The 26,176-nt window shown below is 40.3% G+C and overlaps 2 protein-coding genes across 9 annotated transcripts in view; one reads left to right on the top strand and one right to left on the bottom strand.

The window, feature by feature from the left end:
- Positions 1-3,819, bottom strand: part of PEAK1 (pseudopodium enriched atypical kinase 1) — a 115,774-nt gene extending 111,955 nt beyond the window's left edge. For 5 of the 7 annotated variants that reach the window (XM_054836338.1, XM_054836342.1, XM_054836344.1 and 2 more), the window contains exon 1: positions 3,606-3,807. The gene's annotated coding sequence lies outside the window, so the exon portion shown is untranslated. Of the gene's footprint in view, positions 1-3,594 lie in introns of all 7 variants that reach the window. The other 2 variants (XM_054836340.1, XM_054836339.1) reach the window with 2 other exon arrangements.
- A 263-nt stretch (positions 3,820-4,082) lies between these two features.
- HMG20A (high mobility group 20A) overlaps positions 4,083-26,176 on the top strand; it is a 46,002-nt gene continuing 23,908 nt past the window's right edge. Inside the window, exons 1-2 of one of the 2 annotated variants that reach the window (XM_054836905.1) lie at positions 4,083-4,394; positions 6,646-6,764. The gene's annotated coding sequence lies outside the window, so the exon portion shown is untranslated. The remainder of the gene's footprint in view (positions 4,395-6,645; positions 6,765-26,176) is intronic. The other variant, XM_054836906.1, reaches the window with a different exon arrangement.

Below are 26,176 nucleotides of genomic sequence, written 5' to 3'. Positions count from 1 at the left end.
TCTATATTTTTCCACTCTAAATTTAAAACTGTATGGCAATGGAAATTCTACATTATTGTGCTGATACATATGAAACAATGAAAGTATTTCAGCCTTAGGCAATGTAAATCTCAGTGCAATGCTTAGTCCTTAAACAGTGGTCATGTGTGGGAGCACAGAAGGGTGGGAGAACTGGTAATACCAATAAAAACTCTACAGACAAGGTCTCTGTACCAGCCTATCACAGGTAATGCAATCACAGAACGCAGCACCATCCTCCATCAACCCTTTCTGCTATTGTAATGCAGAGTCCAAAGCCTCTTTCCCTTGGCTGCAGACTGGGGCCACGCACATCCTCCTCCAAAATCCATCTTACTTTACATACATATAGAGTGGATTTTGCCTCACTGGTGATTTTTGGCTGCCGCTAACAGCCAGTAAACTCTAGATATGGCTTGCAGATAACTTGACATTATTACTTTGAACTTTGCTTCGACTGATAAACCAAAACACATTTTACAGATTATGACTTTTGTATCAAAAGTAGGTTAAAAACACCTGGCATTATCCCACAGCAACAGCAGAAAGATAAGAAAGTTTTATTTTCAGTTTCCTTGTGTCAGGTGTTTTCTTTACACTCTCTTTTCACATCACACATACTCCACAATGTTCACATTCCCAGCACTTTTCACAAGCGCAATACAATCTCGTCATTATACCCATGTCATTTGCGTTTCAATATTCTGCCCATACCCGAATGTCAGCTATGACACACTGACTACACGGGAGGGAGCAGCTCGGCAGGATTCCTCGGGAGCTGCAGCAGCACAGGAAGTGGGAACAGCGTGGAAGCTGGCAGGAGACAGACCTCATCTCTGATCTGCACCTAGAAATCCCCCATTTAGATCTTTTGGGCTCTCTTTTCAAGGGCTGGGGAAAAGAGGGTCGAAGAGCTATCCATACAAAAAATGATAAAGGACTATTGAGTTAACAACACCTGAAATCCGATCTCATCAGAAAGCAACTGGGACAAGAAAAGCAGTTGCAAGGAGTAAAGCTGCAGATCCCTTCAGAGAAAAGGGGAAAGAAAGCATGGGCAACTAGCAGGGATGGGAGGGTCTAATTCTAAAGTGGGATGAGGGGCAGCTCAAGAAAAAAGGGAAACCTAAGAGCAAAGACTAAACAGGAAAAAGGAAAAGGAAAGTAGAGACAGAGGAGTGCCTACAGAAAAGGTAGAGAAAAACATGTTACAACTTGTTAACTTACAGTAAGCTTTTCACATACATATTTTTCCTAGCATGATACAGAAGGATTACAGTGATTACCAACATCCATGACCCTAACTTACAATAGTTATCTTAATATTTTACTATCCTGTTTAGGCAAGAAAACATTTAGGAGCCATTTAGCTAAATATCACCCCCCCTTATTTTTCTTTACATGATTGATTCCAACCAATTCCTTTATTTGGAAAGTAAATAGAAAAGAATACATAGATATATAGTTTGGTAAATAGGTTTGCAACTAGATTTTCTAAAGAGATGAAAAGTCAGAAACACAAATTACTTAAGTAGTCAAAATGGTATTTTGCCTCTTCGCACTCTCTTTTGCTGAAGCAGTTGTAAGACTTTCCAATACATAGGGAATGCTGTTGTTTCAAAATAATTGTATATTATATTAAAGTATGTTCTAAAATAAAAGGAAATACAAATGCTGCATCTACAAGTGAAGCTGGTTTCCTTATCAGTTGCTCATTTCCACACACGTGCAGCTGGGTGAAAGTGCCTATTGGCAGCAAGGCCAGGCAGGAAAGCCTGCCAGCTCCTCACACTGCAGCTGGTACCTCCTGCCCAGGCTCAGGAATCACACCCTATCTGCTGCTGTTCAGGTGAGGAAGATGCATTTGAGTCAAACAGAACAATCCAAAAAAGTAATTTAGGAAGTCTGTGAGTTATTTACATGAGCTATCCTAACAATAAGGTAAAGCCATCATGAAATGAATATGTACCATTAATCATGGAAAGTTACTCATGGAAAAATTGGTAATTCACTTCTTGCATACTTCTACATTTTAGAGAACAAAATGAGGTTTTCCTGAAAACACACTGGAGAGGTAGCTCTGCCAAGAAGATGCTTCATCTGGATAAATCATCTTAGCTACTTTACAGACAAAATCTTTTAAGCCAGTTTGAAACTAGATTAAGAGCTCTAACTAGTCAAAATGACCAAATAAAACATCCACAAGTATTTCCTGCTCTGCTACACCACTGGAATCAAAGTGTCTAGAGGAGGTTGTAAGTCAACCAAAAGTCACATAGAATTAAATGCGTCTAATTTGTGACAAAGGTAGTTGTTCGGCAGGCACTCTTACACAAGTTCAGGTGAACTTTCTAACTACAGAACCTAATTATTGGCATTCCATAAAACCTTGGCTCTTACAACAACTGCGTGTTCTTTCCTTCCTGCCCGTATATCTTGTGTATTTTTTCGCCCCAAATATCTGAGAATAAAGTGCTTTAGCAGACATTGAACAGCCTTTAAGCCACAACAAGGGGAAAAACTTTGGAGCCCCTTATGAAGTGATTAAAAAAGAAAAAAGCCAAGCTCTACAAAATAAACCAGCAAAGACCTAAAGTAAACAGAACTTACGTTCTCTGAGAAGGGACCCCTATTAAATTCGAGGTCAGGGATCCACCAGGCAACACTCCTCCTCGTGCTCATTTAAGAGCGGTCTGGCCATTCTATGTTAGATATCAGCTACCTGATAAGTAACTAACCACTACAATGTACTTACAGCATTTCACTTGCTGTCCCAATGCAAATCCCAGCCTTTCCAGTCTAGTCTCAATTTCACCCCCAACAAAAAGGCAAACAGACCAACTCACCTAGAAGTCCAAAATAACCTTTAAGAAAAAAGGAAGCACTTGAAAGCCTGAAAAAAGGATGGAATGTAGCTACACGCGTATACACCAACACGTAAAACCTCTTACTCTGTTTTTACTGTGTATTCCTCACGTAAGGACAGAGTGTCGACAGGGACAGCATCCACCTGGCACCTACAGCGGCTTTATCATCGTGAAATTCCTAGAAGGTGTCAGCTCCGAAGCGGCGCAGCGCTTCCCGGCAGGCTCAAGCACAACGTATTTAGCGCAGGATCACGTCGCAAAACTTCCAACCGAGGTGCAAGGCAGAAAAAAAGCGCCGTTTGCCGCCGCGGGCCCCGGGGGCTGTCGGTGGCGACCCGGGGGCCCAGCGCCGCGGCCGGGGGCGAGGGCGCCGCACAGCCCCGCGGGGGCCCCGAGGCGGCTGCCGGCGCCAGCCGGACCCTCCGGGCGCAGCAACGATCAGCACCGCCCGTCGGGGCCGCGGCAAAGGGGCGGGGGGGGGGCGGCGGGACCCCTTCGGGAGAGGCGGGCAGGCGCCCGGCCGCTCCCCTCACACCCCGCCGAGCCGCGCCGGGGCCCCTTCCCGCTCCCCCCGCCCGAGGCCTCGCTGAGGAAACACGAGCCGGCGGCGCGAGCAGGGCACGAGCCGGCACGAGGCCGCCGCTGCCCCCCAGGCTCCCCTCACAGCGAGACGGACCGTCACTCCCCTCCTACCCCCCCGGGCTCGGACCGGCCCCTCACCTAGCAGGGGCTCACCCAGCCCCGCGACACCTCCACACAGGCAAGCAACGAGGGGGAGACGGCGGCCGCCACGCCGAGGAAGATTCGTCCAGACGGGCTCCCGCGGCCGCCGGGCCCCGGAGAGGAACCGAGTCCCGGGACGGGGCTCCGACCGCCGCGCCGGCGCGCAACAACTAACTCCGGGCGCCGCCGGCCGCGGCCCGACCCCACCCCCTCCACGCACCGCCCCCCGCGCGCGCACCAGAGGAGGGAGAACCCCTCCCTCGCCCGCCCCCGGCGCAGCGAGGCCGCCCATTGGCTGAGGAGCAGCGAGGGGGCGTGGAGCCGCCACGGGTGGCTCGAGGCCCGCTCGCGGGCGGAGGAGCAGCCGCGAGGTGGGCGGGGCTGGCGCGAGAAGACTACAACTCGCGGCGTGCCTCGCGCTCAGTGTGCCGTCCGGCCCTTTAAATACGCCTCGTGCAGCTGCGCGCGCAGAAGTAGTGTGCTTCCGCCTACGGAGAGAAAGTAGCCCCGGTGTGTGTTGTTTGAATTTCTGCTCCCTGCTGTGGTGCTGAGTGAAGGGGAGTGCGGCGGGAGCTCCCGGCCTGGCTGGGGACTCTTGTCTGGTGGTTCTTCTGAGGGGCTTCCCTGAGGGGGCCGCGCTGAGGTGGGAGGTGGAGAGATCCCATCGGCCGGGGCAGCGGTAATGCGGCTGTGTGTGTGAAGGAGGCGGCAGCGGCTGCGCGGGCTGAGGGGAGCGAGCTCCGCCGGGCGACCCCTCGGTCTTGTGGGAGAGCCGCCCTCCGGCAGGTCAGTAGGGAGGCCGCGGACCCTTCTCCTTTCTCCCTCTCCCCCTTTCCCTGCCCCAGGTGGGGGAAGGGGGTCGGCGGGCGCCTCGCTCCCGCCGCGGTGGATGGGCAGTGGTGAAGTGGGGAGCGGCCCCCCTTCGCGGTGCTGCCAGTGGCTTGGGACTGTCCTTCCCAGCGGCCGGGCCTGGCTGGTTTTGCTACCGGCCTCCCGCCCTCCTTGCGCCCCGAGCTCGTCGACGGGCTGCCTGCTTGCTGTGGCCTGCCGGGGGGAACGTGTTGGGTGAGCGGGAAGAGCTGGGTGATGGTGTAGGCACTTGGCTTTCTGTCTTCTTACTTATAATCCTTATCTCTTCCCTCGGCTTCCGCAAATTGGTTAGAGGCAATAATATTTGCTGGGTCCTTAATTCTCTTTATTTGTCATTTTATTATGTCCACTTATTGTTCCCTTGTCAAGCAGGTCATTTATCGTACTGTAGTTTTCTGATGCTTTTCCCCAGTAATAAGTTTACACATTCAGTTGCCTGTTCCTGAGGAACTTAAGTCTCATCATTGAGATGGCAAAAAAAAAAGCCCCAAGCCTAGAATTGAAAACACTGGAGCCACGTGCCTTGTGAGGCGCCATTCATTCAAGCCCTCTGAAATACCACTACTAGAGTGAAGCTGGCCTGGTCCTCGCTTCCTGGAGCAAAGTGAGCTGAATAGCATTAGCATGGTGTTGGACCTTTGGAGAAAGCTAGGAGTAGATATAGAGCTGGCTGTTGGAGATATTAAAAGGAAAGAACCCCCAAATTATCTTGTGAGTGAGAAAGATTTGGGTAATTTGGTGTTAACTTAGTGGCGTCTGGGAAAATGAGGGAAGGCAGGACAAATATAAATGCTCTTTTTTTACCTGGTAGAAAAAAGGAAAATCCTGTTCACAGATGGAGTTTCTGCTTTCTAGAGAAGTGGCCTCCAGGTTTTTTTGGCCATGTGTGCCTATCAGTAAAAAAAGACTTTTTAGCATGCACCCCCAATATATGTATATTTATTGACTTATCAGTTATATACAGGTACTACTGTACTGATACATACATTATAAGACGTACTCAAAAGTAGAAATTAAGAAAGGGTAAGAGAAAGATGAAGTAAACACTCTTTTAAAGTATTATTTATTAATGCTAGAAAAAATGTTTTCTTCCCACTCCTGAGTGGATTGTCTCGCATGTGCGACCCACTTCAGAGACCACTGTTCTAGAGCACTTAGGTTTCAAAATTTGGTTAGGACTACTCTCTTCTAAGCAAATAGAAGCTGGGTGTCATGTCAGTGCTAGTGCCACTGCAGGGGAAACTTTTTTATTGGTTTACAGTTATTGCCTTTTTCAGCAGGTAAAGTCTTGTTAGATCTTTGAAAACATCATTCATTTCTGCCGAACATAAGTTGCGTAGGTGGACTAAACTTGGCTAAGGCCAAGTAGTGACAGAGCTGGGCACAAGAATTTGGGGGAACCATGCTCTAACAAGTTTATGTATGTTATTCTCAAGTGATCATTCTTAATTTCATAAGAATATAAACATAACCAGCTGTTAAAAAAGAATTTATTTATTCTTTTTTTAAGTCCAGGCTGTATGTGTAGGGACTCAAAGTATCTGGTATTTGAAGCTATTGGTGAAACACTGTTTTATCTTTTAGTTTTCTTGCACCACCTATGTTATATGCTTGTTAGAAGGGATGAGATACTCGGCATTTCTAGAACTATACCAGTTGTGGCAAATACTGCAACTTTAGAGTCCAGGAATTGAGGGAAAGTGATTAAATTTTTTTCTGTCCTTAGAAATCTGGCATGTCTCAAAATAGAAGTTGAGATTACTAATTCTAAGGAGTTCTAGGCTTAGAAATGGTGCCTAAAGCAGAGTATACGGGTTAGTCTTAAATTTCTTCAGTGATCTTTTGTATAGGATACTAGCAGTATTCAAAATAGAAAAAATGAAGATTGTGTGATCTAACCCTGTTGTCTTGGTTGTAGAGTGAATATTTTTTTCCTTTGGTTGCTCATGGTGAGGCACATAGAGGGTAACATGACAGGTGCACTTTTTAAGGCTCAGAAAGGGAGAAGAGAATCATGTTTCTTACAAGGGAGATTTTTTCCACACCTGAGAGTAGGGTTCAACTCTTCTATGTACCTGACTGTTAGGAGATAACTTTAATTCTAGTACTTTGCAATAAAGCAACCAAGAGGAGGATTCTTACTGTCTTACATCCTCTGTTCTTGCAGGACATCTTCCCTCGATAAGCCCAGGCTTTCTGTGTCTGACGGCCAGGGACTGTGTAGAGGACTGAGAAGATGTTCTGATTTCCCCGGTGCTCCTAGACTTCTGAATGAAAGCAACGACTGTGAGTTGTGTTTTTCCTTTGTACCCACATCATAAAGTTATTCTTAGTATCAGAGCACAGGAATTGAGAAAATTGTAAACTAATGTGTTCAAATTAACTTTGTAAGCTTTCTTTGTTAGTGCATCTGTTCGCAATTTATTTAAGTAAAGGGTCACTTAGTATCAAGGTGTGACCAATTATCAAGGTATACCTCCTCACCTGCCAAAGCAAGCTCAGCCTTCTGTAGTAAGTTTTTCTCTTTGATTAAGTAGGATTTGTTTTAGGGCCAGTTTTTGGATGAGATTTTTTCAAGCTTACCACTTACTGGGCCAGAGGTTGCAGACAAATTCAGAGCATGTTTCACTAAAACAAGCTGATACAGATTTCTGAATTCCCGCTGCCCTCCCCAAGCTGTGGTTGAAAAACTTAAGTACTCTCACTGACTGTTACTGAAGTGTGCACAGAGCTGCGCTAATTTTTTTTGAGTATTGTGGCGTGTGCTGTGAGAAACTGTTAGATGTTAGAGCACAGGTGAAGAGGCTGCACTTATAATAATGGGAATACTCTTCTGATAATGATCTGTGAGAGAGAAGGATAACTCAAGGGCACATGCATGTACTATTTCGAGGACAGTAGGTGAATGAAGAAAGGTTGCCTTTTTTCTTTTTGCTAGTTGTTCATGTACCCTAATAAAATGCCCTTTCTATCTATAATTTGATTGGCTTTGGAGAGCTCCCAAAACCAGGTTGCTTTCTGCATTCCTTTAAGCTTTTAAATTTTGTTTACTTCCATGATTTCCCTTGGAAAGAGAGGGGAATTATTTCTTGTGTTCATGGGAACTCTTAAACTTCAGTTATTTTTAGGATGTGAAGAGTGGTGGATAAAAACACTGTGACACAAAGTATTCACTAGGTATGAATTTACTAAGAACAGTTTGTTATTTTCCCCAGTGGATTTATTCATGAAAGCAGTTAAGGCTACTTGGTGTCTCTTTGAAATAGACAATGCAAGTGGTAACTAAAACTTTTATCAATGTAGGTCAGCCTCCATTGGCAAGATCTGCAGTGTTGGCCATGTTGTATTATTGTCTGGCTACAGAATTGGTTTGTTCCTTTACAAATGGTGTAGTTGCTCCAGTGGTGTCAGTAGCGCAGCCATTAGCTCAGATGACAGCCATGAGTTGTTACTATGTGTAGTCTAATACTGGTCTTTGAGATTTGAGGGCAGAACAACTGGATCTGAGTTGTACATGCACTGCCAGTGTTACTCCCAGTGGGATAGGTCAGGTGGTAAGCAACTTGAAACAGACTAGCCTTGTAATAATCTCCTCTGTAATGGGATTTTGGGGTTGTCAAAGCTTTTTGTATGCAAGATTTTGATCCCAGAAACAAATGGTCCTGCTTTCCTTTGCAGGAGACTAGCGCAATAACTGACTTTGACTAATTTCAGTCTTTTGGACCATATGTCTTACATTGCGTACAATGAATAACAAAGTAAACCTTGTACTTTGCTGTTTCTGAAAATCTTATGACTTGGATTGTTTGTACTGTTTCTTCAGGTAAAAGGGAAACTAAGACTTTGGAATGTGTCTTTTGGGCATTATGGCTGGGATAAGTAATGAGGTGAGCAGCCTGTAGTTCAAAAAATTGTGATAGCATGAAAATGGGAAGAGTTGTTTTAGTCAAAAGACTGAGTGGTGTGAAGTTTTGTTATTGATGATAACAGTGTGTGAAGCACATAAACAAGAGAATGAGGATAGTGAAAGTGTCAGTTATTAATTGAATTCAAGAGACTTAAGACTGATGGAATTTATTTCTGAATGCTTTTTCCATTTTTTTTTCCTTTCCACTAACTAGTGTGGAACACAGAGCATTTCTTGGCAATTTAGTGAATCACCAGGGGAAAGTCTACTTTTGCTTTATTGTTGTGTTCAAATTTGAAAAGATAAATTCATAGCTTTAATTATACAGTGGTGTCTGAGGGATTATTTGCAGCCAAAAGAAACTCTTAACAAAGTGTTCTTAATTGCCTTTCAAAATATTGGTCAACTATAGAACTTGCTAGGACTTTTAAGTGGTGGTATGTATGATTTGTGCTTTCTGCTTGGGGGGTGTAATTCTGAAGGAGCTTGAGCCAGTGAATCTTTGCTGCTGTTGCCCTCTGACGCTAGCACTCATGCACGTTTTGTGGCAAACTGTTTCAAAGAGCTTATGAAATGAAAACTTTTTTATCTAGCTGGTAAATTAGTTCAAGGACTTGGACAAATTGAAAACCAAACAGTTTGTATGAATGCCGGTGTATGCATGGGGGAGGTGAGTGTGGCTGGTTGTAAAGAAGACTGGGAGTAATAAGATGGGGAAGTGGTAAGGCCCGTGGTTTAACTGTAGCATAAAACTATGATGTACAAAATCCAGAGGGTGCTCAACCTTAGCTGCTCTGGATCCATACAGATACAATAAACAGCTGCTGCAAGGCCAGTTCTGTTCCTTCTCTTTATCCTGATGCTTATCTGATTATGGAGCAGTTCAGGGAATGTTACTGTAAGGAGGGGGCATTACTTTGCTTCCACTTTAGCCCCCTGAACCAGCTTGCTGGATTTGTGTGCACCACTTCAGCTCAGGAGAAATGGACATGGGGTTTGTGGGAGGAATAGCTCAATCTCCTTAGGTGCTACCAGCTGTGATGTTAAGTTAAACTGCACTGGGTAATTAGCTACTCCGATGGTTCAACTTTTAACTCATTTGTCCTCTGGATGTGGTAGATGTCCCAGCAGGTGCAGGGAGTGAGAGAGATTTGGGGATGTTTTAAAAACAAGCTGATGACTAAGGAATATTTTTTTTTTTATTATCATAGTGGGACCTAAATATATATATAGGCCTGCAGTATGGTGGTTGCTTGCTTTAGTCGGATGGGTTCTCAGACAGTCTTTACCAAATGGTGGTTAAAGCAGGTCTGACTTAGCTGTGTCTGTTATGAAGTTCCTTTTATTTCAGCTAAGTGGTATGACATGAATTAGTGGGTTTTGTGAATTTTTGGTTTTGTTACTTAAGAAACAATTTGTTTCTCTTGGAATTCCCTTGGCTGTTGTTTCAAAGCCTTGAATATAAGATGGTGTGTTGTTTTCTGACTTTGGAGTACTGTTTGCTGAAAACAAATAATTGGCAGAATATCAGTAATGCAAATTAACTTTTTTTGAATAATGGACTTTGTCATTTGCGTAGGAACAGGCTAAGTATTAATGTCAGCTTATGACTCTGGGGCCATAATTATTTGTTGATCAAAGGTTGAATTTCTGATGTAATGGATAGTGTCCCATGCTAGTGCTCAAAATATGCTGTGCCTACCAATATATGGAAAGAGAAAGTGTCAGTCTCCATAGTTGGAAAAGCAGTGGAGAGCTGTGGTAAAACAAGTCCTGGTAATAGTATGAGACTATATGACACAGAAAACAGATCAACACCAAGCAAAGTATTAAAAACAAGAAATGGAATCTTCTTTCACACTTTTGAATTGGGTTTGCTAACATCACATTTCTGCCAAGAAGACTGGGGGGTGGAGGGGAATGTTCCCAGTACAGGATAAATGGCACACAAAGGTAAGAGAAGAAAGCTTGGTGTACATTTTAATTTTAAGGTGTTTTTTTTAACTGACGTTCCGAACCTTTCCCTTAGTACAGTGCTCCTCTCTTGTCCCACTTCTCTACAGCTTACTTTAAGAATAGGCATAATCTTCCTTGTTTGCATTTTCACTTATCTCATTGACCAAGACATCTTCTGATACCTGAAGGATGAAAAATTTAAGACTTTCTATAGAAAGATACTCCATGTAAAGCTACCATATCTTTAAATACACAAGCATCTTGTGGAAACATCTCATTAATCACAAATCACATAGGATTTCTAGAGCAGATGAGCAAATCTTCAGAGTCTCTGAAAGTCATGAACTATATAGGCATATGAAAATGCTCTTATTTATTCTTCAGGATGCATTTCTTAATGAGCAGGTTTTACATTAATTCTTGCTGCTTGGATCTGAATGTTTGTGATTCTCTCAACAAAGGAGGGGTCTAAAACAGGAGCTAGAGGTTTGTGATTCAAAACAGAGTACCAAAGCAGTGATAAACTGGGAGAAATTTGGAAAACTTAGTGGAGGCAGTGCAGCATTAGAAGATACAATGTGCTTATTGTTTCTGTTGGACTTTAAACTTTACCAATGCAAAATCAAATAATAAGCACCACAGGAAAAAGATGTTCTTCATGTGTGCCTGGTTGGCAGTGTAGTTGTGTGTAAAAAAACAAACAAAAAAACCAAAACAAAAAAAACCAACCCAAACCAAAACCCCAAGACATGGCATGGCAAGTTTTTTCAGTCCTGACATCTAGTCAGTTAATATCATAGGTAACCACACTAAGGTCGTCTTTTAGAGTAGATTTCTGGCTTGAGCGGGGTGCATTTGCTGCAGTATGCTTTAGCTGGTATTGCACGTGACTCATGCTACTGATAAAGTGAAATTGAGATAACCACTATTTGACTAAATCCTCACTGTTTCAATATGTGGGAAGCATGACAGAATAGACTTGAATTACTCTTCTGCTGAGTTTAATTAAGATAAGAAATTATATTAGCTTCAATTCATAGAAGATATGACGAGCCACTGTAATAAGTATCCCTTGTTAGAACAAATGAATTGGAATTTGTGGAATTCAAGTTCTGTTTCCAGACTTATGGGAAAGAATCTCAGCTTCCATCAGGAGAGTAAATGTTTAGCTTTATATTGGAAAGAAAAAAAAAAAACCCTGAAAATGTCAAGTCAGCTTATGAGAGAATCCCAATTTTTTCTGGTAATCATATTTCCTCCCACTGATGACTATTTTGGGGCCCTCAGTTACTGGAATAGTTTGAAGCATTCTTCAGTTCTGACACCACTAGAATTTTAGTGAGTGAGCTGAATCTCAGTCTATAGGGTTATAGAAATGTAAGTTGCTAACTCTTGGCTGTGCTACTTGCATCCTTTTTTTTCTTGACAGCTGCAATACTTGTTGGATCCTTTGCTGAGCCATTTCACCCTTTAATCTGGCATAAACTGATTTGATAAATGGACTGAAAGCTATTCCGTTTCTTTAGCGTGCTGAATGATGCGACTTGTCCAGTGAGCAGAGGTGCCAGGCTGAAGATGATGCTATATGAGTAGTTAGTAGTTAAATAGGCTTAGGCTGCTGTAGAACTGTAGCCTTAGGCAGTGGAGAGCTATTGTCTGCACCTTCTAGCACTTGGCTTATCTTGGTGCGGGCAGATGACCTTTCTGAATGCTTCTCTTGATGTCATGTGAAAAATATGACTACTAGCAGAATGAGTCCAAAAAGTTATCTTTGGTAATTGGGGGTGGCTCATGTAGCTTAATATGACAGTTTACCATGCGTGGAAGTGGGAGTTTCTTTTTTTAATAAGCTCTGGTATTTATTTGAGCCCTCTGAGTCCTTTTAACTATGTATCTGAGCTGGTGGAAGATACCCGGGGGGGGGGTACCAAAGGGAAGAATTAGGGAGTTAGAGCAGCTCCAGTAAAATCTAGTAAGCTGTGGAGATTGCGGTAACCAGGTGAGAAAGGAGAAGGGAATAAAACCTTCCCCTTTCTGCAGCAGCAAGCTACTATTCTGTAACTTATCCCTAAACCTAGGTTTTATCAAAATATGCAAAGCTTGAGAAAGACGACTGAAAATTGTATTTATCTAATGCACAACTTATGCCACCAGCATTTTGCCAGTTTCCGATTCTGCTTCATCAGTTGACAGTAGTACATAAATCAGTGTGTGACATTATCAGGATTCTGTAAACTGTTTGCTAACACCAACCACTTAATCGAAACGTGGAAGCACAAATCATATATTTTTTTAAGCTCTGAGTATAGGAAAAAGAAAGACAGAAAAAAGCTTTTCAATCTTATTAGTTTGATCTCTGTTTTTTTAAATGTCAATTTAAAGTCACAAATAGTGCCTCATTCATCCTGCTTTCTGAAATTTGATGTCTTTGTGTGAAATGGCATCTTCTTGGTTACTAGGGGAGAGATAATATGACAACTGCTTTATCGATAACTGTGGTTTAGTAACCTGGTTTAGCTTTTTGTTTTTAAAGACTGTACTCAAGCAAACCAGACCTTATATTTGGTCACATTTAGACTAGTATACCTCAGGACAGGTACAGGCTGGGGAAGGCCTTCTTGGAAGCACTGACATGAAGAGGTATGGAAGTGACTGGATAATCCAGCTGTGAACATTAGCATTTAGTGAAGCTCTGAGCAGCTAATCCTTAGCTACGAGACCAAAGGAGCCTAACAGGCAAGGTAGTAATACATGTCTTCTGCAGCTGGCACTGCTACAGCTACTTGAGGAATTCAGAAAGGGTTGCTAGCACACTGGAAAAAGGTCAGAGTCTGAAAATGAGTTAAAGGCATATTTTCAGTCCTAAAAATGAATGCAGGTGCTGCATTTGTTTAACTTCTTGAAAGGACACATTTATCAAATCACAACTTAATCAGAATTTATTGATATAGATTCTTAGCTTATAGGATCTAGCCTGCAAAAGCCTAAGAAAACCTAAATGACTGCTACAACAGAAAGTTGTACCGATTTACTGTGTGCATAACTGCAGTGTGGAACAGCTGATGCAGTGATGCTTCTCTTACTGTCCCTCTTTAAAACAAGACTGGGTAACCGTTATGTAGATTTGAATTTCTCTTTGTTTCTTTTTTTTAACACAGGATAGGTGGCCGATGCTAAATGGGTCAGTCTGGGTGATCACAGTCATCCCCTCTAGCCTGTGTATGTAGGTATGCTGTGGCTTTACAGACAGGAAATAAGCTTTTTTAGTTCTAGTCCAAGAAACATTGAAGAAAAGTACAAAAATCTTGCAAGTATTTGTATTAGACTAACCAAAGTGGTCTTTGTCTTGACATAAGATTTGATTTGCTCGTTCATCTGTTTACTTTTGGATATGAAAAAGCTACAGAATTAATAACTGCATGTTAAATTTAGACTGTGAGACTTTTGTGAATTGTTTTGAATGAGTAGTGATATGAAAATCATCCTAACATCAAAGAGATTTTTTCCTTGAGAAACCTTTTCTGTTAATACTGTCTTAACCTTATAAAAACTTAAAATTCATTACAAGTATGAAAAAATGTGAACTCCATTGTAGATGGCTTACTTGCATTTTCTGTATAGGAAAGTGCTTTAAATGTTTGGGGTTTTTTAGGTATGTTACTTTCATAATTTTATTGCCAATTGTAAAAACATACATTCTGTCCCAGTGCCATTTCAACAAAGTATTTCTCAAGGGAATTACAGAGAAGACATTTATCAGAAGTGTTTGCAAAGCATACAGAAAATAACAGATTACCAGAAACTTTCCATTGTGTTTCTAAAGTTTATGTTCTTGCTGTTATGTGAAGACTATTGTATGTATTGATATGCAAATAAGCAGACACAAAGGGTTTAAATTTTTATAGTGAGGAAGAGTGGGAAGACAGGTGACTTCAAATGCGCAACGAAGGCTAGACACTAAAAAAAAACCAAAACCCTATCTTCAGCTTTTATTTCAGTATCTTTATATTACAGACTTCTGGGAATTATGTTTAGAAAAATGTTTTTTCTTTATTGATGCACAATTCTTTATTCTCAATCTGAGGTCATTAATGTTTGTCAGGTAAGTGTCTATAATTGACTTTTTACTGGAGACATTTAAATGATGCTGTATAAACGCAGGAACTTACTGGTCTATAGCTCTCTTGGATGGTTGGTTTTTTTCGTTCCAGCTTGTGTGAATGTGGATCAGTGACTAATAGAAGACTCTGGGCAGTGATGAGTCAGGATAATGATAATGCAGCCTTGAAGTAATGTATTAACTGAAAGTTATCATGAAGAAGTTACACTAGTCTGTCATATGCAGATAAATTTTACTCAAGTTGTCAGTTGACAATAGGAAATGTATCTGTCATACCACCATTTTTGAGACTTGTGTTTCTGGTTCTGAACTTGCTCGATAGCATCTCGCTACTGTGGATGTATTTGTATACTATTGTAATTAAAAATACAGAAATTTGAACAATTAGAGGTTTTTGTAGATCAGAGAAATAAGTTTCCTGTGGCATTTACTGTGACTTTCTACTTCTAAATAACTTAGGGCTTAAAAGATAAATGAAATACAAAGTAATCACCCCAAATAAGCTAGACAGTACCTCAGCAAAAGCTGACAAGGAATTAGAATGGCGATTGATATTTGAAGGAATAGAGAAGAAATGACAAATCAGTGAAATAGTTGACAGATTAGTTGCTTTTTGGGTGTTGAACATATAGAAGGGAGGGGTTGCGAGTGTATTGTGTTAAATACTGCAGTGACAAACAACGATTTGAAACTGCCTTTGAGAAATTCGGGGAGTAGGGGAGGCTTTTTGAAACCTGTGAGGAGATGGTGCTGTGTGGGGAAAAAGGTAATGGAGTTGAAAGAAATTGTATCTATGAGAGGATGCAGAGAGGTTGATAAGATCTAATTTTTAAAGCCATAGTGAGAAACTAAGGCATCAGGTGCCTGTTCTCATATTAAAAATGAGTTTGTGTCTGTAAGTGATGTTGTCTCTGCAATCACTAGCTGAAGCTAATGTGCCTCTAGCCTTTATATCAGAATTAAATGACCACTTTAAGGTTGCAGTATGGTCAAGCAGCTGATTCTTGAAGGAATGAAGAGACCTGAATATTCCCTGGGGTTTTTCTTCCAATGAGTTCTCTGGCAATTTTTTCACTTGTTTCTGCCTCTGATTTTTGTGACCTTTCTCTCATGCAGCTAGATCTACCTTCAAACATAATAGCTCCCAGTCTCACTCGTGGCAACAGTGACTCTTAAGTCTGAATTGCCATGCTTGTAGTAAGGAGGAAATACTTGGTTATTTAGGTAGGGCTTGCATATTGCTGCAAAGATGGCTGCATGCTGTTAGTGGCGTGAGTGTTAGTTTGTGAACCTTAATCTAGCTTTGGCAAAGAATGTCTCTTCAATTTTTGATATAGTGGAGACTCCATTTCTTTTCAGATTTAAACCCCTATTGTCATGCAAATAATAGTATATCCTCTGTGCGGCTAGAAATGACAACTTATCTCTTGCTTATACACAATTAAGAGCTTGATGTTACAGTATCTTCTTGGTCCCTCAGTTGTCTGTCCCTATAATCTTGTGAAAGTGTATGCAGTTCATTATGCTGTGTCCTCCACTTGAAGGACAGAATATATTGAACAAGTGGAGTAATTAGTGGAATGGCAAGCACAGCAGCCTGGAGCTAAGCTTTTCATTTGAAGAAAAGAAAAAACCTGCCTAAAACTACTACTAAACTAAACCTACTTGAAGTCACTGAAAAGTTAGGTTCTGTGTAGTGAGCCTAACATGTAACTCCTCTCTGAAATGACACCTTGCCTTTTTTTTTTTTACAGTTTGTTGAAATGGCTTGAATTGGGGTAAATACTGCTTGTTGTACCCAGTTGAGAGTAAATCTGAGCTTTAATACAAAGGGTGAGGGAGTTTTTGTGTAGAGGCAGTATAATATTGGAAGTCCAGCTCTAGCTTCAGTCATTGGAGAGAAAACTCTGGATTGCCTGCTCAGCTTGCTTGCAATGGATTTTTCTAGTTAATGGATGAATGAAGTGAAAAGTTTTCTCTCTGCCACCAGAACAGAGATGGAGAATTGTCTTTTTATTCTTCTGTCCCTCAAGCTTTGACAGCACTGGGAAAGCTGTTGTATGATATTCTTCTTCTCTATTCTTGTGGCCATTGTAAGGAATTTTTTCAACTGCTTTTATATCCTATCTTCTATTCATCACTGTCTCTGTCCTGAGAATAAACAGTGCTTATTTCTTCAACTGTTGATAGCCTTCCTAACAAAAAACCCCCAGTGGTGAGGGTGTTTGCTGGTTTACTTCTGTGTTGACCAGAAGCTTTGAGCCAGATGGTCTACCATGGTAGTGTCTGCCATAGAGATGACCTTCACTTTGGTGTTGAGTAGGTGTTGGGACCAGATGACCTCCAGCAGTCCCTTCTAGTCTAAAGCAGTCTGTGAGTCATTAAATACAAAGGATACGAGAGATGTGTTTCTTGGTTTATGGAAGTGGGATTAATTCAGTATAGCAGAAAATGTGGTCTTCTCTCACGTTGTTTCATTTTTCTTCCTCCACAACTGAGCAGGAACAGCCAACAAAGAAAGTGTGGTGACTAGACACATGCCTTGTTGGGTGGACTTTAGTCAGCAAAACTACTTAGAATCTGCAGGTTTTTTCTATGGTTAGAAGATATTTACGTATAAAATGTATGATTATCAGGTGATGTTAGGAAATGTTACTGAGAAAGGCATTTTAAATAGGAATACAATCAAGTTGCTAGTGATTAAGACATGGATACTTGAGTAGAGGAGAATTTTAGTGTGAAGTGGATGAATGTTTCTGCTTCTTAATTGAACTGTTAGCTGTAAATGAAACATACTTCAATTGTCCAGAAAAAATGCCATTCTTATGAGCTGAAATTTCAATTGATCTTTCCTAATCAGCTTGATTACTTGGTATAGTTTCAAATGATAGGCTTCTCCTTTTATTTGTCTCCAAGGCCTAGGCATGTTATGCTGCAGATGGGAGATACTAAGTAGTGTCTGGTGCAGTAGTGCTCTGTCGCCTCTCAGGACTCTATTTACACATTGCAACCTGTTGGAGGTTTACTCATTACTGTTACTTATCAGGAAGCAATAGGAGGGGTGACTAGCCTGTTTTGAGAACTATGTGCTCATTGCTGAGGAATGAGTGTGTGCTACTTATGGCAGCCGGGTAAGGGTTACTTAAAGGTTTACTTACTAAAGGGTTACTTAAGGGTTTCCTCTGGAGTGGATATTTTATCATTAAAAACAAAGCTTAGTTGAGATGTGGACTGAACTTGCAGGATTCTTTTTAATGAGCTTACCATGGAGCTTTGGAATGCCATGGGCATATTTTGTCTGCAGTTATACATAGATGACCCTTTCTAGAGGTCAGGAAACAGTTCCAGGGTGGGAATTAGCTGTTTTGGGAGACTGGTAAAGACTGGGAAAGCCAAGCTTCCATTACTGTAATAAATGTTTTATCTCAGGAAGTCCGTAAGCTCACATATAATTGTTAAAGTTTTCATAAAAGCTGACTACTTTCTGCTTTCAAAAATGTAGTGTTTAAAAAAGCAATGTGATGCTTTTTTGACTTTGTTCTTGGAGATGTGGAGAGGAGCAAAATACAGATGAGTGTTTTTTCAGAGGAACCTTTTTTAAAATGAAAAGGGAGTACTGCTGACTGAAGAGACTGTTGTCTAACTGAAAAGGCCCTGAGTTAACTTTTAGTATTAAATGTGGTAATGGATCCTCAGGTATACTCACTTCTAACATGCTGCAAAATGCAACCAAGAAAAGTAAGTTTCCTGAATTTGCAGCACTGTGTCTGTACTTCTGTTGTAAAATGTTTTAGGCTCCACAAATAAAAAAAGAGAGTATTGCCTAAACTCATGTTTTCCACCAGTTTGCTTTTTCTGATCAAGACAATGAACTTTGGATTATGAGGTTACACTGAGGTGACATCTGTTGTAGCCCTTCTGAAAATACAAATACTTTTCCATTTTCCCACTATTTAATGCTGTGTAAACCAGAGTGTTACTGACCTTTTGTCAAGGATCACGCAGACATTCTTATTTCTCTTTGCGGTAAGAATTGCATAATGTGTATTCTAGTCAGATTCTCACAACTACTTCTAGATGTCTGAAACCAAGCAATGACTAACAGTTAGTTGAAATGTCCGAGATAAAAGGTTTAAGATTGTTAGCATTTTAAAGACTGTTTCTGAAGTTTAGCTGTATTCTTAGCTCTTAGATTTCCTATATGACCTTCTTTAAACCAGCTATGCCTCTTTACCCGTATATAGGGGTGTTGTGATAATATTTATGCTTTAGTTCAGAGGAACCATATTTACTTAACAAATATATATAGAAGTGAAATCATCAAAAGAAAATGTAAAAGCAGTATAAATCTTTGCTGTTTGCTAAATATGGTAAATACTCAAACCTGAATGCCAAATATCTTTCAGAATATTTATAACTAAACATGAACTAGGAATCCTTTCAAACATAAGTGGTTGAGACTTTGTGTGTTACATGTGAGACCTCCATCCTCATGTCTGTTCAGTCTTCAGCTTATTTGGGAAGATTTACATTCTTTTTTAGGACTAAATTTATTGTGTACGTAGATCAACTCTATTTTGCAGAGCTTCTGCGCATTTCCCATCTGCAGTTCCTTGTTTCCAGCGTGTGAGGAGCAGCTGAGGAGGATGGAAGTTGGAATTATTATAGGTCTTAGCCACACTTCTCCCAGGTTCTTGTTTGCTGTTTGGCTCCAAGCTCTAGGCAGTGATGCTCTGCTCTTAGTTATTGTTTTCCCTTGGCTTCTATTGACTTCTTGCCTATGATATGACAGGATTGGAATGAGATGATCTTTAAGGTCCCTTCCAACCCAAACCATTTTATGATTCTATGATAAGCACAAAGAAGAGATTGCAGCTTCAGTAAGACAGTGGAAAGAAGCTAGCCACTGTCCTCACAGCAATTTCTTCGGGCTGCTCGAAGTTGCTTTGGGATCAGATGATAAATTGCAAATGTTTATCTGTTGTTTTGAGCACTCAGCCTAGGATATTTAGGCATGCTGCTGGCATGGCTTCTTTCTTTGCAATTCTACTTCAGCTGCAAAATTAAGTATTTTCATTATGTATGCCACACGGATTCTAGAAATGTGCTCCCTACGTCTGCCTCTTCCCATACCTCACACATCTCTGGATGTCTGATTTATTGCTTAAAACTGGAGAGCATTCAGAGTATTCCTTGTGCCTTGGGGTTTTTTTCCCCCCCCTTGTTTTCCATTGATGATGCTAAATAGCATAATTCCTTGTTGCCTTTGGGGGATGAAAATAAGTAAAGCTGTATTCTAACTTGTCTACATTCTACTGTTGATTTAAGTTAATTCTTTTGTGGAGCCATGGAAGTATGTGGGTTCTTGTATGATTTTAAAATATCTGTGTGTTTCCCCTTTTGGTGGTGAGAGGGGAATCCTGGCACGAGCCTAGTAAGAACATATAGCTTCCGTCTTTTTCCAATTTCCCTAAATTTTTTTTTATTCATGCTTGGGTGTAGTCTTTCCCTGTAGTGTTTATCTTTACACATTTAATCTGTGGCCTCAGACAACTTTAAAATCTTGTTAGCACTGGTCAAAGGAGCTGCTTGCTTCACCAGGAGATAAGATGCTTTGGCAGGATTGTGCTGTCATTTCTATTTCTGCTTCTTTTCATGAATCCAGACAAGGTTTTGTAAGCAGTGTCCACCGATATCTTGATACTTGCTTGGACCTTGTGTCTGTTCTTTCATGCTTGCTTTTCTTGTTTGTCTTCTGTTTCTGAGATCTATAGGTTTTTTTATCCTATGATGCCAATGACCTGATGTGTGCAAAACAGTCCCAAATTAAATAATGTTAGAAGAGCCTTGGCTGAAAAGGGATTTTTGGTGTGCTTCATGCAATATACATCCAAACTTTCATTTCTGAAACATACTAATCTATTACCAGAGAGCTTTAAGAACAGACTAGAAACAAACAGTCCAATCCATATCTTTGCTATTCTTGCTATTAGAAAGAATTTGCTAGTATCAGTTCCGTTGATCTTCTAAAAGGGGAAGAAGTAGCAGATCAGAGTGACTATATACCTGTTATTTTACACAACTAATGCTATCTACAAATGGTGATTTATTCTAAATGACAGGTTTGGGGTTGCTCAAACTAATTTGTTTTATGTTGGAATAGTGCAAGGCAACAACAACAGAGAGCAAAAATGTATGGAAGCTGGCATGTCATGTTTTTTCTAAAGATGGGTCTTTTCTGAAAACAGCCAGAATTTGTTGCCTGTTTTGTGTGAGAATCACTGGCTCTTCCCACACTTCATTTCCTCTAACCTTTGTCCCTGTACCCGTATCAGTGCATTTAAAATATCCAGTTCCATGCTGTCTTTGTGGCTCTAGAGGTCAGAGTAGATGCTTTTGTGTTGGGTCATGAAGCCTGTGGTGAGTCATTCTTTTAAGTATATACTCAATCCCTTTTTCAGTATATTCTCATATCCAAAGTATTCAACCCCATCTTCTGGAAAATGGTCAGTAAAGACTTGTTTTGGTGAGTATGTGCATGAGAAATTCCGATCTGTATTCCTCTATGGCAGCAGCCAGAGTTTCCTCTCCTAGAACTTAAGTGAGCTAGGAGGATAGGCTATACTTCCCTGACAACTTTTGTGATGAGTAAGGCTTTGAGAGAGCACAAGTGCTAAAATAGCTTTAAAACAACTCTTCAATCTCAGCAGGTGTAGCTACTCTTCAATTATTTTCAAATATGAACTTTTTATTTCACTGGCCAGTCACAATCAGGATTCCTTGACATTCAAAGTTATCTTTAGTTCAGAATACTTGTTTGGTATTTTAAATCAAAGTAGTCCTCAAGCATTAATTAATACTGCTTCTTGTTTCGCTTGTGTGATGCCGGTAAATGTTAGAGCTGGGCAAATACCATGAAGAACTTCGGTCTGTTCATTTACGTATTTTAATAAACTGCTTTGCTCATGGCACTTTTATGTTTGCATTCCACAAACAGTGAAATGATTGAGTCTTACTGCCATAAATGATCAGAGGAACTGAACTTTTGAAGGAAAATAACCATTTACTTACTGGTGGGGAAGCTAGCAGGATCTGGTACAGTCTTGGATGAATTATAATCACTGTGGTTTCAGAGAAGTGTCTGTGCTCAAGGCATGATTTGTGTGTCTGTTACCCAGTTGGCGGTTGTGGTTTTTTTATGGGGTATCCCTTTTGCCTTGTTAATGTAAAAGTAACTATTGGACAACTTTGTCCTGTGAAATATGAGGTCCTCAGATCCTAGAGAAAATTTCAAATGACAGAGCAGGTGAAGAGGTAAACTAAATTGCCGATAGTAACTGGAAATTCAGTGGAGGTTTTTATGGACGAACTAGAAAAGCCAGTGCCATTTCTGGTAGTCAAATACTGGATTTACTTTAGGTAGAGTGATTAAAAAAATTATCAAGATTTATTTTGATACTTATCTCTTGTGATCTGAATGGTTTATATTTTCTCATGTGAGATCTATAACATGAGGATTAAATTAATTTTGCAGAGTTGTGTATGTTAGTATTATTTTAAATGGCAAGTGATACTACCATTAAGAAAGCTAATTCAGAAGAAAATGACCTATCTTAATCTGTAGATGCTCAATACCTGCAATGAAGGGCTGGATGACAAAGCCTTCCCTCTGGGTATCTGTACCACAGTTACTAATTTTAGCTATCTAGGGGTGGAGAGCACAACTAATTGTACAGTCATCTCATTGTGGGGTTTTGTTTTCCCTTGAGAGATCTAAAAAGCTTGTTTATTGCTGATGCAAAATTTCTTTCATGTATTTGAAGGGAGAGAGAATTCAGTGTGGAGCTGTTGTTGCTTTTGTCTCCAGAGTTGAGTGTATGCCTTTCCTGTGAAGAAGGGCTTAAATTCCAGAAAACAGGCTGATTTTACATATATGAAATGTCTTGTATATGCCTCATTCTAATGCATTTATATAAATAAGAGTAGAACATAGAATTGAATAGTTGTATCTTTTAAAAAAACATTTTTGCAGATGTTTGGCAGCTGTTACTAAGGTTTGACTGTTAATAGCTTTGTTAGTGTTTGCCACAAAGACCCATATTAACTAAGCATAAAACTAAGCTTTACATTTTTCCCTTCTTTTCTTAAGCTGCTTGGAAATGCGGTGGAACTCTGGAATTTTTTCCTGCAAGTCTTTATTTTGGTCTCTAGTGTTTCTTTTGTTTTTACTGGCAAGAAGTAAAAATAAAAGCAGTTGGCTGTTCTCTGGTATATACTTTCTGGTCTGACCTTCATCCCATTAGGTTTGGCTTGCAATTTTCCTGAAGTCACAAAGACCTTTGTCAAATGAGTTGCCTGTAGGGAAAAAGTCAAATCTGATTTTTGCAGTCGAGGATGTTGGATAATATGCTTCTGCTCCAGTTTGATGGAAGAAAATGCTGCTGTTGAGAGAATCTGAACTTCCTCTGACAGCTCCAAAAGCATTGTGGTTTTAATTGGAGATGTACTTGCTTCAGTTTTCTTTCTGATGTTCTGGCTACATTTGGACAGACAGAGGAAGTGATGATCCTATGAGCCTTTCTCTCAAGATACCATCTGAATTTAAATTATTTACATTATGAAGTGCTTGGATTCTGATGCTTAGATAAGGAATACTGTGATTCCTCTGTGACGTAGCGGAAGATTATTTTGTTTAATCTGTTATTCTCTGACTGGCAAGGTTTGGAGCTATTTGTTCTGTCAAAGAAGAATGAGAGACTTCAGGAATAGGAAGTACGGGAGAAAAATCCTCTGCTCAGCAGTAAAGTTTCTAAAACTAGAGCTGGCAGTGAGGTAATTGGAACTCCCGCAGTGTTTTATAATCAGGCTGTAAGTTAAGCTTCTGATGCTGACTTTGTACTTAAATATGCTTAACTGCAATAAATATGTATTTATAACCTTACCTTTTAATTCGATGACTAAATAGTTTAGTAAGTCTTTATTATTTGCTTAAGATCATCTGATATGATGTAGCCATTGAAAAGACAACATTGCTAAGGACTCTTTTCACCCTTTTCCAGTGTTCAGGGCCATCTTAAGGCTCCACATGGCCTTTGGATGAGTAAGAAGTCAGTCTGCGTTTGGCAGTGACTTACTGCATGACCAGACCTGTGCAGACGCTGTAGAGTCCAGCCTCATTTCACCTATGTTGTGAATCACTTCATGCAAGCAAAGCAAGTTACATTTTGTGGAAGTAATGAATCTTTTGGAGTGTGTACAGTAATTTCTTTGCTTTGGGTCTGGAAGAGACTGTTTCTTCATCTGGGGTGAGCCATGAGACAGCAGTGCACAGTGTTAGAGAAGAACGACTGCTTGTAGTTTGCATTGTTTTAACAGTCTGGCCATGAACGTGTTCTATTCTGACTCTAGTTTCCCTTTTTGAAAAATAAGAATGCAGATGGGCTACACTGAGGTGGTCTGCTAGGTAAAATTGATTGCACATTTTAGAATGGCACCTTTGCTGTTTGAGTAAAACGATCTGATTCTTTGAAGAAAAGGTTGACTGTGACAAATTTTACCCCTCATTTATTGTGTGCATAAAAGGCTCTTACAAAAACTTAGGCTTTAGATCGTGCATCACCTGCGTGTTTAGGTCTGCTGCCCTATAATAGCATCATTAACAATGCAGCCATAGTAATGATGTTATGGAAAGTCAGTCATTCTGTTTAGCCCCTATCATGCATTTGTTTTCACCTGTGACTTTACAACTACCTTATTTTAACTTTTCTTTTCTGCTGTACAGATGTGACTAGAAATTAGATCATATGGTAGCTTTCAGTCTACCCAAAATACAACTCAGCTACTTTATCTTTCCCACTAGATTAACATTACAATTATATGACATGGCCTACAAAAGTTAGTGTGAGAAGAAATTAAGAAAGATTATTTAAACGATGCTTCTGTTTTTGAAAGGTATTTGGTTACATACTGTTCGATTCTTTCCCTGTGTATTGATGTATGTAGTAGCACTTAGATCCTTCTGCTGTAGAAGTTCTTTCATTTCCCAGGTAATTCTGTCAAACAATGTTGATACACTGTAGTATTAAGTATGATCTCTCACTGCATGCAAGTGAAGTGTCCAGCTAGAAAATTTTAACTGAAAGTTACAGAATACTGTTGTAGATTTTTCTGGACCATGAAGCCTTTGTTTTCCCTGAGAGATGAGAAGGCAGGTAAGGAAAAAGATAAATTAAGCCAGATTTTTTATGGCTTAGAATAATGTTGAATCTACTCTAGGCTCATAAAGAGGTTTAATGTTAGTATAGGTGACTAATGGATCTTTGGAAATCTTATCAGTGTTTAAACATTGATAGCATGGAACGGTAGGAAACTTGTTCTTCACTGGTATTTTTCTTGGTTTCATCTTGGAATTTTGCATGCATAATGGTGCTTTGTTCTCTGGAGCTCAGGCTTGCACTCTTCTTCCTTGATCCTTGTATTCTTTTTTGCTTTTGGTTTTTTATCCTTTTTAAATATCGATTGGTAGTGCACCCCAAACCAGGCATCCAAAAACTCTTCCAGCCTCTGTAGGTGTGGCTGTTACTGCTGTTCCACAACTGACCACTGTTATGCTGAATGTAGGAAATACAAGGAGAAAAATCTCAAATTCCTGTAGAGTCTGCACTTGGGAATAAGATCAGTGCACAGGAGAGCCTGGGGTGTTTGGAATTAAGGTAAATGTATTTCTGACTGTATCGGCTTATCAGTAGTAGAGTGGGAGGTGCATGTCTGCTGCTGGCATTCTCAGAACAGTGTTTCTAGTTGAGCAGTATTGTGCTTAAAATAGAAGCAGAATCTCTATGGAAACTCCAAGTGGTGGTACGATTGAGCATTACAGTTCTGGTTTGGCTGTAGTCTTTGTTCCACCCTACAAAAGTTGTAAAGGAAATATAATTGAGTATATGCTAGCTTTTCCAGAACTGATCTATCCCGAAATAAATCACGGTTCTTCAACCACTTTATCAAATGCTGTTGTTAATGTATAATCAGTCTTTCTCTATTCCTGCTTAGGTGGTTGCTTCCTTCAGCCAGTGCAACTAGTAGTGTAGCAGTACAGTGAACTCAAGAGCTGCTCTAGTTTGAATTAGTTTTATTTGGAGGTGGTGCTTACTTGCATTGAATTGTAGTGCTTGTAAAGGTTTAGAGTTTAACATCAGTTTTATTTTTGCATTTGGGTAGACATAGTTAAAAAATTAAAAAAGCATATATGTATTAGCCCTTAAAAAAAGTGTGCATTGTTTCTTGTGCCTTGAATTTAGTCAAATTTGTCTAACTAGCTGCTTTAGCCAGAGTTTAAATTGACAAAGCTGTACAAATATTCAGAACAAATCTAGATGGGACTTGCCAACTGTCCTTTTCAAGTTCTGTGAATTCTGTAAAGGCTCAAGTTTGAGAAGCAGCATTTCCCTTCCTTTTCCATTACTGTGCTTTTCCTTGGGTTTATGTTTTGCCCATTTTGTTACATGCCTGAAATGAACATGTAGCTCTGCAGAGGGGTTGAAACTAATGTATAGTGGCTTTAGAGTAAAGGCATGGGACAGCTATCCACAAGGAATGTGACTGAAAGACTTGCATAGGTTCTCATCTGTTCTTAGTTTTTGGAGACTGTCTTGTTTTCTTGCTTGCTGGAATAGATTGGAAGCCATTGCAAATTCACTGATGTTAAATTTTCTTTAG

This window comes from Grus americana, chromosome 10 (assembly GCF_028858705.1).
Source record: "Grus americana isolate bGruAme1 chromosome 10, bGruAme1.mat, whole genome shotgun sequence".
NCBI lineage: Eukaryota > Metazoa > Chordata > Aves > Gruiformes > Gruidae > Grus > Grus americana.
The sequence above is the reverse complement of the archived record's forward strand: the minus strand, read 5'-3'. Positions and strand labels throughout refer to the sequence as shown.